Raw genomic sequence first — 9,989 nt, 5'->3', positions numbered from 1 at the left:
ACCAACAATCTCCACCATGCCGTCTGCCACATTGCTCACAAGGTGGAAAAATATAACCGGCTGACTCTGCACCTCTACTGGTGCCTCTACCAGTTCCTCTGCCTGAACCTCGACTACCACCGGCAGAACTAGCCACAACTGATACCGCTGGCGCGTTAGCACCCCTAGCTGCGCCTTGGCTAAAGGAAGGTCTAGCACTAGCTGAACTACTAGCACCTCTGATTCTCTTGCTTTCTGACTGATGTGCACTGGGTGTACTCTGAGTCTGGTCTCTCCTCTGCTGAGACCGTTGGCGTCTGGTACGCTGACTGGCCTGAATGCGCTCTATCTCCTGAGCTACCTCTACCAAAGCTGAGAACTCTCTGAATCTGGAAGCTACCACTCCCATCTGAATCTCATCGTTCAGGCCTTCCTGAAACTTTTTACACCTTTCAGCCTCTGTAGTCACTATCCCCTTACCATACCTGCTGAGTCTGGTGAATTCTCTTTCGTATTCTGAAACTGACATTCTGTTCTGCCTCAGGTATAAGAATTCTTTCCTTCTCGCATTTAGGTAAGCCTCTGTGATGAACTTTTTCTTGAATTCATCCAAGAAGAATTGCCATGTACGCTACTCTGTTGATACCCGCTGCTGAACAGTAGTCCACCATGTATATGCCTCGTCTATGAGCAATGATGTGGCACAAACCAACTTGTCCTCTGGTGTACATTGTAATTGTTCCAGAACTCTCGATGTCCCATCTAACCAATACTCAGCTCTTTTTGGATTATCATCCTTGTTAGCACTGAATTCTTTCGCCCCATATTTCCGAAGCTTCTCTAGTGGGGGCTTTCTTTCTCTTTCTACTACTATTGGTGCTTGAGGTATCACCCCTGCAATCTGTCTAAAAGTATCTGCAAGTTGCTTTAACAACACCTCTTGACCTGGTGCTATTGGAGCCTCACCCTCCACTGCTCTGGAGGCGTGTGACTCGCTCTCACCTTCCTGTGACATCCACCTAAAAGAACAACAACTGCTTAGTTCATCAGGGTAGTCATGGCATGTACACTATACTGATTTATGAATGCAAGCCCGGGGAAACTAAACCTAGGGCTCTGATACCAAAATTTGTAACATCCCTTCCCGGTCCACCCGTAAACCCGAATAAACCGAGTCGAGATGCTACAAACTGGTTGACTGTATGGCCTGACATGCTGAAGTCATAATGTATATTGAATATAATAGCATGCTGATGTAGTATACAAAAATAATGTAATTTATATTTACAAAACATGATACTAGTGTCAAAATGAAATGGGCCCAACTGTGTGCCCTGTACATGCCATGAAAAGGATAGACAAAAGATACACATCCAAATGAGTAGCTACCCTGAAGACTGAGTCTTCTACAGATGAACTGCAGCAGTTGTAAGCTGACTCTCTATGGTCCAATCTCAAAACCTGCGAGTTAAACAGGTAACTCGCTGAGCAAATAAAGCTCAGTGGATATCTCAACAGATAAAGAAACAATTAAACACATACATGTATAGAAAGAACCATGTAAACACATATGGCACATATAAGCACACACATCATGATACTTTCATGATACCTTGATTATCTTTTGTACTGTTTATAATACTGTATAATTCATGAAATGTTATGTCAAGATATCTGTATGGCTCCATAAGGTTATAGTGAAACCGAAGTGATAAGAAAAACTGTATGAAACTGAATGAATACTGTATGCTTGGCTGCTATGGCCCATATATAATCATATCCACTCAACGGCCTGTAGCCGGAGTATCAAACTGTATGAGGTGCAGATCTGCTATCCTATGTCGCGACATAGCCTTATCTACATGGTTTCTACCTAACCTCAATGGAGCATAATGTTGGTATGTCAATAATATAACACAACATCATATTAATAGTTCATAACTTCATAATTCATAATGTATATTTGATTTCACATCATTTGCATGCTTGCATGTTGTTTTGATACATGTTCTAATGTTGTATTTTGGTGTTAAAATGATTGGAGGCATATAAGTGAAGCAAAGGAATACAATTGCATTGAAAAAGAAGTCCAAAAGTGCATGAAAACACAAGTCGCGAGCGCGTACTTGAAAGTCGCGAGCGCGTAAAGCACCAGATGAGAGACAGTGAGTTATCGGGCACAAGTCGCGAGCGCGAGAAGTGCCAAATGAGAGACAGTGAGTTCCCAGGCCAACTTCGCGAGCGCGCGATGAAGGTCACGAGCGCTTACAGGCCAAGGGCCAAGTACGGAAGCGCGCACTTGAAAGTCGCGAACGCGAGAAGTGCCAAATGAGAGTCAGAGAGTTTGCGAGCACAAGTCGCGAGCGCGCACTTGAAAGTCGTGAGCGCGAGATGTTCCAAATAAGAGTCAGAGAGTTTCAGGTGAAAGTCGCGAGCGCGCATTTGAAAGTCGCGAGCGCGAGAAGGCAACGCGAGCTCGTCATGCGATTCGCGCGCGCGCTTCGCGTTTTCCAGCCTGCACAGTCTGTACTCTTTTGGTCATATCTCTCAATATACAACTCCGATTTGGATGATTCAAAAACCCATGTAAAGCTAACACATAGAGGAACAAATAACTCTTCTATGACACTTCCTAATTCCATCATTAAATGGGGTCAAAATCAAGATGAAGTTATTGGTAAAATTTCCAGCAAAACCTGTTTCAACATAAACTCAATATTCACTTCATTTAGTCACTTCCTCCCCTGTTCTCCCCTGTTTCTCACCATTACCAATCCTCCCACTCAACATGAAGCAATATATTTTCTCACTAGCAACACACCACACAATTCTCATGCAAAGAAAATGGAAAATAACAAGAGATATCAAACCTTTACTCCAAAAAGCTTGAGCTCTTCTTTAACTTCTTTTTTTTCTACACTCTTTGAACTCACTTCACCTATAAATAAGAATTCTTATAAATTCTAAAATAATAGCACCAAATGATTCAATTATGAACTTCAAGAAGGTTTACTTACTTGGACAGAAGAGAAGTTGAAGTTAAGGCTTAACTACCATGAAAATTGAGAGGAAGGTGGAAGAGGAAAGGAAGAAAATGAAGAAGATGAAGATAAAGATGAAAAATGGGAAAGTGAAGTGATAATCACGGGTAGGCCATCAAAAATCAAGGGATTTTATGTAAAACTTCCTAAATGGTACCTCAATTAGCAAAAGGCTATCACTTAATACCCAAGCTTGATCTTTTAATGCAAATAAATCCTCACCCATATGCTTTGATCTTTTCTCTCACTCAAGTAAGTCCACTTATAATCCCATTCTACCCCAACCGGGTTTGGTTCAACTCGACTCAACTCGACTACTCAACTCTATGCTAAGACTCGACTCGGTAGGATGTCACAAAAAAAGAGTTAGAGCTTTTATTTTCTGAAATGAAAATTCGTGTTTCAATTTGTTGTGATATTTAAAGCGATCATAGGCAAATGCATTCTTATATGGCATTACATGTCATTGGATTGATGATGATTGGAAAATTCAAAAAAAAAAAAAATATTGCATTTCGTGCTTTTGATGATAAACATACTGCAAATAATATTTATAGAATAATTTTTTCGATTTTAGTTGAATATAAGTAAAAAATTTTTTCAATTTCATTCGATAATGCTTCTGCTAACACTAAATCAATTATTTAACTTAAAAATATTTGTAAACCAAATATTGGTGGAAAATTTTTTCATATAAGATGTGCTTGCCATGTTTTAAATTTATGTGTACAAGATGGTTTAAAAATTCTTCAATCTTATATTTCTCCAATTAAAAAAACTATTTCATATTTATGGGGGCATCTCTAAGTGATGAAAAATTAGGCTAAATTTTATAAGAAAAATAATAAAAGGCCAAAACGTTTTTCAAGGGATGTCCTAACTCGTTGGAATTCAACATATGAATTATTAAACGAGTCTTTTTCGTATAAAGAATTATTGTGCATTTTTGTTACTAATAATATTGAAGAAATTAATTTACATCCACAAAATTGAGATATTTGTGCAAAAATTTTAGATATTTTAAAAATTTTTAATGATGCTACTTATAAATTTAGTGGGTTTATTATCTCACATCTCATTTATTTGTGCCTATATGCATTAATATTGTTAGTGCATTCCAAGAATTTCAAATTGATTTTATATTACAAAATTGTGTTTTTTTCAATGAAAAAAATGGTTACTTTATTTTAAAAATAGACTATCCATTTATCTCGTTGCTTGTGTATTTGATCCTAGATGTAAAATTGAAGTTTTATCTGAATATCTGACTATTTATTATAAATTATTAAATCTTGATATAGAAGATAGTGTTAATATAAATATAGTATTGTATGAAATTAGACAAAATATTGTAGAATTATTTAGTGAATTTGTTCAATTTTCTAGTTCATCTACTTCTAATTCTTCTCAATTCAATAATCAATAATTTCCAACTCAAAGGGTAAGTGTTCGTGTTGCTGAACGCATTTTACTACAAAGACAAAAAAGACTAAGGAAATACGGTTCTATTTTTGAATTTGATAATTATCTAACCGCTTCTTTCGAGTTTGGTAATGAAATGATTTTTCAATTTTAGATTGATAGAGTCATCATACCAATACATTTCCAATATATTCTTTAATTGCAAAACAAGTTTTAGCAGCTCCGGTCTTCACTGTTGCTTCACTGTTGCAGTTGAACAAGCTTTTAGTTAAGGAGGAAACATACTTAATGAAACACGATCTCGTATGACACCCAATTCACTAGAAGCACAATCATGCGTGAATGATTGGAGTAAAGCCGAAATAAGAGCACAAGAAAATCTCAAAAAAATGAAGATTTATATGATCTTTACAATGAGTCCTCAACAGGAACATCAACCGATGGTGGAAATAGCGAATAAGATAAAAGGGGTGAAATTGATACAAGGTAAGTAAGAATCACGTAGACTTTGATTCCTCTGCACCTCTAAAGGATATGTAGGCAACTTAATTTTTTTAAAAAAAATTAAGTTCAAGCCCTTTTAAAAAAAAAAAAAATTAAGTTCCAACTTTTTAAACAAAAATAAATTTAACTGAAGACTTTTTTTTACAAAAAAAAAATTAAGTTCAAGTCTTTTTTTAAAAAAATAAATTTAATTAAAGCATTTTTTATTTTTTAAGTGTAATTTAAAAAAAAATTATTTCACAAATTTTTAAATTTTAAATTTTGAAAACCGTTTTTCAAAATTTAAAATTTAAAATTTAAAATTATGCAATTCACCGAAAAATCGATTGAAGAACCGATCGGAACTGTCAGTTTTGAAACCGTTAAAGAACTGAAATTGAAACCGAAATCGTTAAGTTTCAAATCAAAACTTGAACAAAAAATTTTCGATTCAGGTCTGATTTTAAATTTTTTGAAACTAAAATTAGCGGTTTTAAAACTGTGGCCATGTCTATTCAAAGTCTTATTTAGAATAGTTCGGCACCTCGCCGCCTCCTAAAATTCCAATTTAGATAGATATCATTTTGCTTTGCGGCTGCGATATTCATGGTGGGCGCTACCATCAATTTGCTATCCATTAATTATGTCTTTTGACTCTCCAGAATGTCGTCTAGTTACGAGACAATTTCGCAGTCAAGATTTCTTATTTACCCTTTTTCTGTCAAAGAAACAAAAAATTAAAAAACGAAAGAGCAATTCATTTAAAAAATTCTAATCTATACATTTTGTATTAATTACACCGCATTTTGAAAGATCAATAATAATTCAACCTCAATTTAAAATCAGAATAAAAAAACAATAAACTTTATTTATGGGACCAGAGACTGACAAAATTAACCAAACCCATTAATCCCCTTCTCAAAACCACACCGTTTCCACTTAAGAAAAGAAAACCCTAAAACCCAAAATAATTGAAGATTCCATATCCATTCAATCTCTTTCTGAATAACTTCTATAAGCCCCATAAATGATTATAACCTCCATAAGCTGTTGTTTAAACAATTCCTAAGTACTAAAAGTTTAAGTAAAAAAGATAAAAATCTTACTAGCATCAATGTCTCTAAGCTTCCATCTATTCCCAAGCGACTGACTTACAACCTTAAACCTCAACCTGCGGTCAGAAGAATTGAATGGAGAGCAACCAAACTTGCAAAAGTCCTTTTGGAACAAAATCATAGAAGTGGGTGTTGCTGGTACAGATTCTTTCAACTGGATAACTTGGAATTTCGAAAACATGATTCTTTCTAATATTCTCTCTTTTGGGATATTCAAAATTCAAGCTTTGGGCTCATACTACAAGAGAAGGTTGAAGAAAGCAAGAAAGAATAGAATACAACCATTAGAGTAGCGATAAGCGAGAGAAGAGAAAGTCAAAACGCAAAGTCCAGCAGCCAATTTCAAAATAACAACACCATCTTATTCTCTAACATAAGATTTCAAAAACCCTAAAAAGTCTCCGGTCTGCGTGAAAATAAGCAATGAAACGGATCCTTGAAATGCTGCAGTTAGTGAAGTAGGCACCATGTGAGCCGAATACCATTTGCTTGATCCAGTTGTAACGACGGAGCAAACGGGGACGACGCCGATGATGGTGAAGAAAGAAGCCGCTGAGAGATGCGAATAGGGATTTTGATTGAACGAAGGTTCAAGGGAAGGGGAGGGCAGGGTTTTCAAAACGGGGCGTTTTCGGATGGGTTAAGGGTTGGATTATTTTAACCCTTGTGTCAACACGTGGGGCTCATATTTATATTATTTATTATTTTTTTAGAACCTCATTTTAAATTAGTGTTGAATTATTACTCACTTTTCAAATTAAGTGTCACAGAGAGTTAAATTCAAAATAGAATGCGATACAAAACGCATAGGTAAGGCATTCTAAATGAATTACTGAAGAAGAAAAGTCCACGCTCTCTTTATCCGAAAATGACAACAATGCTCAATCCACCTCAGGGCCCCATCTACCAAGGCTTGGAATACCGTTCATTATCTGTAAATTATACTCTATCTGTCCGAAAAAAAGTATTCCATCTGTTTTTTTTTTTTTCAAAATATAATTCTCTTTTCTTTTTTTCATTCTAGTTAATCTTTAAATTGTCTATATTATTAAATTTTACTTTATTTTTAATAACTCTCATTAATTTTTAATTATTATTTTAATATAATAATTACTTATGTATTATTTAATATGGACATAATAGAAAAATTATATTATATGAATAAAATTATCCTTTAATCATATTTCTTAATCTTTACGAAAATAAACAATAGACTATTTATTTGATACGGAGGGAATAAGATATAAATACTGCACTTTCAGAAAACTTTGTATCAAAAGGAATCTACATTAACTAGTGTTATACCATAATAAGGGTTTAAAACCTCCGTTAGGGATGCTACGTGGGACAACACTCTTGAGAGAAGAAAAGGGTAAATCATATAAATTATGCACTTATTTTATTAAGATACATACTTTTAATTTGACAGTTTCCAATTATTGGAATTTGATTTTTATTCCAATAGAAGCTCACCTGTTGGAGGTTTCGGGGAAGACCTATGTGGGAAACCTTTTGGGCGCAGGATGCTCGTTTAAACTTCTACATTCATCTGATTCCTTATTTACCTTGGGTGCAATGCGTTTTCAAAAGCATCCTGTCCGAAATTCGATATAACCAGAATGAACTATGACATTAGAAATAAAATATTCAATGAAGAAAGTATGATGTAGATGAATATAGAAGAGAGAAAAAGAAGGTCACACGATACAAACAACAAAGTTTAAAAAAAAAATTTACCTTTTTTTTTAAAAAAAATAACTTATTTAATTTGGATGGACATCATTTGCTAACTAAATTAATGAGTATATTACATATCAGTTTATTAAAAGAAAATAAGAAATTTTTTTTGAATAAACTATTTTATTTTTAGTATTGTGCTAGTAATTCCGACCACCAGATCTGATAGCTGATTTTCCATTCAAAGAAAAATCAAAGTTCAATGAATTCAAAATGATAAATTAAAATTATTGCTGATTTGGATGAATATATATAAAAAAAAAAAAAAAAAAAAAAAAAAAAAAAGAAAAAGAAAAAGGAAGAGAAACGAAGCTTGGAAAGATTGGAAGTAAAATGATATACCAAGAGTTCGAACTTAAGATCAAGATTAACAAGTCAACTTGATAATAAAAAGGACCGAAACAGTAAATGTTTTGGGAAGCGTTTTAATTTTTAAGAATCAACATAAAATACAACAATCGTAGTTTAAGTGCCAAAATCAGTTAACACAGACTCATTTCTTCTCATTTAACACTGAGTATCACTTAAAAATGTTTGCAATTCGTCTAAAATAGTGAAATAATTTAATAATCCTAAAACTATATTCTCTACCTTACCTTAAAATGGTTTTATTTTCTTCTACCAAGTACTTCCACTGTGTTATTGTCAGAGCTGATCCAACGGCATTTATCTAGTTCAGCGTCTCAAAAAGCTACCAACCTTGAGCAAAGACAGTTCGTTACTAACCCAGAACTGTGAACAAATTCCAGACCGCATCCCTGATAAGAGAAGGGGAAAAAAAAAAGACTGTCAGAGGAAGAAAGCAAGAATAGTACTACTAACAATAACGTATAAACTAAGAATTTTTAGAAGAATATGCTTGCATATGTGAATAAATACACTCCAAATAAGAGATACTTGCTTTGTACATAAAACTATTTAACTTCGTTTCACAGCAAACATTTTGTTTGCAAACAACAACAGAATATTGCATGTATTCAAAATGAAATTTGGAAGTGGAAAAGAAATAATAATCAATGGGATGTCAAACATATATACCGACAAGTTTAGTGACGAGATGAATAAATTATCATCAAATATATAAGAATCAGAAAGGAAATTCATATACAAGAGGGTTTTATTTAGGCCAAAAGTGATACATTTCATTGAGAACAACGATGGATATTAAAACAACAAAATAAAAAGCTAGAGGTGAATAGGGAAAAATATTTTGATATGATCATAAGCATAAGCATAAGCAGTTCCGTTTTCAACATGTAAGTGGCAATAGGAAGTTGTGAGAAGTATAATGATTAAACCTCACATACTGGTGTTCAAGTCCATCGACTCAGCTTTGTTATCATTTAAAATTAACATCAACATCTGGGTACCCAATTGAGCAACTCTAGATAGTATAAAACTAGCTGGGAGAAGAGTACTTGTTTGTTATTATGCAACTCAAATTGATAGTCATTGCATGCATTTGGTTCTTCTCTATTTTATCATTGGAAATCAAAGGAAATTTCAATCATCTTAAGCATTTAAAAGACAGAAAAAAATTAAGACCACAAATTTATGATATATGCAAGCTGCCTTCAACATAAATTTGCATCATGAGAAGCAGACTGTGACATGCATGACACGCATAAAACAAGCACACATTACTTTAAAGCGACTGGCATAGACATGGAAATTTACGGACGGATAAGAAACTATCTAGGAAATATAATACACTTGTTTCTTTTGTTTTGGTTTTTTTCCGAGAAAAAATGGCATGTCCTGCCAAGCTCATGTGACTTTATTGTCAGATTGCACCCATTTATTAACATTAGTCCATTACTAAGCCTCTCATTATCACAACGTTTATCTGCACATTAGTCCTATAAAGGAATTTTTAATTTCTAATTTCAACTGGTCCACCATCTCAGAATATCAAACAATAAAGCAAGCAGTTAGAGAAGAGAACGCTCTTTTAAATATTAAGTTTATAGTGTATACAAGCTTTTACATCAAAAACTTCCACATGATTCAACAGTCAAAAATTTGTGGTCATTGAATCATTCCCATAATATTCATATTAAGAAGTCCTCTCATCATAACAGAACTAACAGTCATTCTTATCATAAATGCAGAAAAATTTCAACGCAACAAATCATCTTACCTACCAGCAAACAAAAATTTAATGCATATACCAGCCACTTGAAAGTTATTACTTAAACTAACAAGTAACAAC

Source organism: Jatropha curcas, chromosome 1, assembly GCF_041381405.1.
Source record: "Jatropha curcas cultivar XTBG-Jc1 chromosome 1, XTBG_Jcur_1.0, whole genome shotgun sequence".
NCBI lineage: Eukaryota > Viridiplantae > Streptophyta > Magnoliopsida > Malpighiales > Euphorbiaceae > Jatropha > Jatropha curcas.
This window is presented reverse-complemented; position numbering follows the sequence as displayed.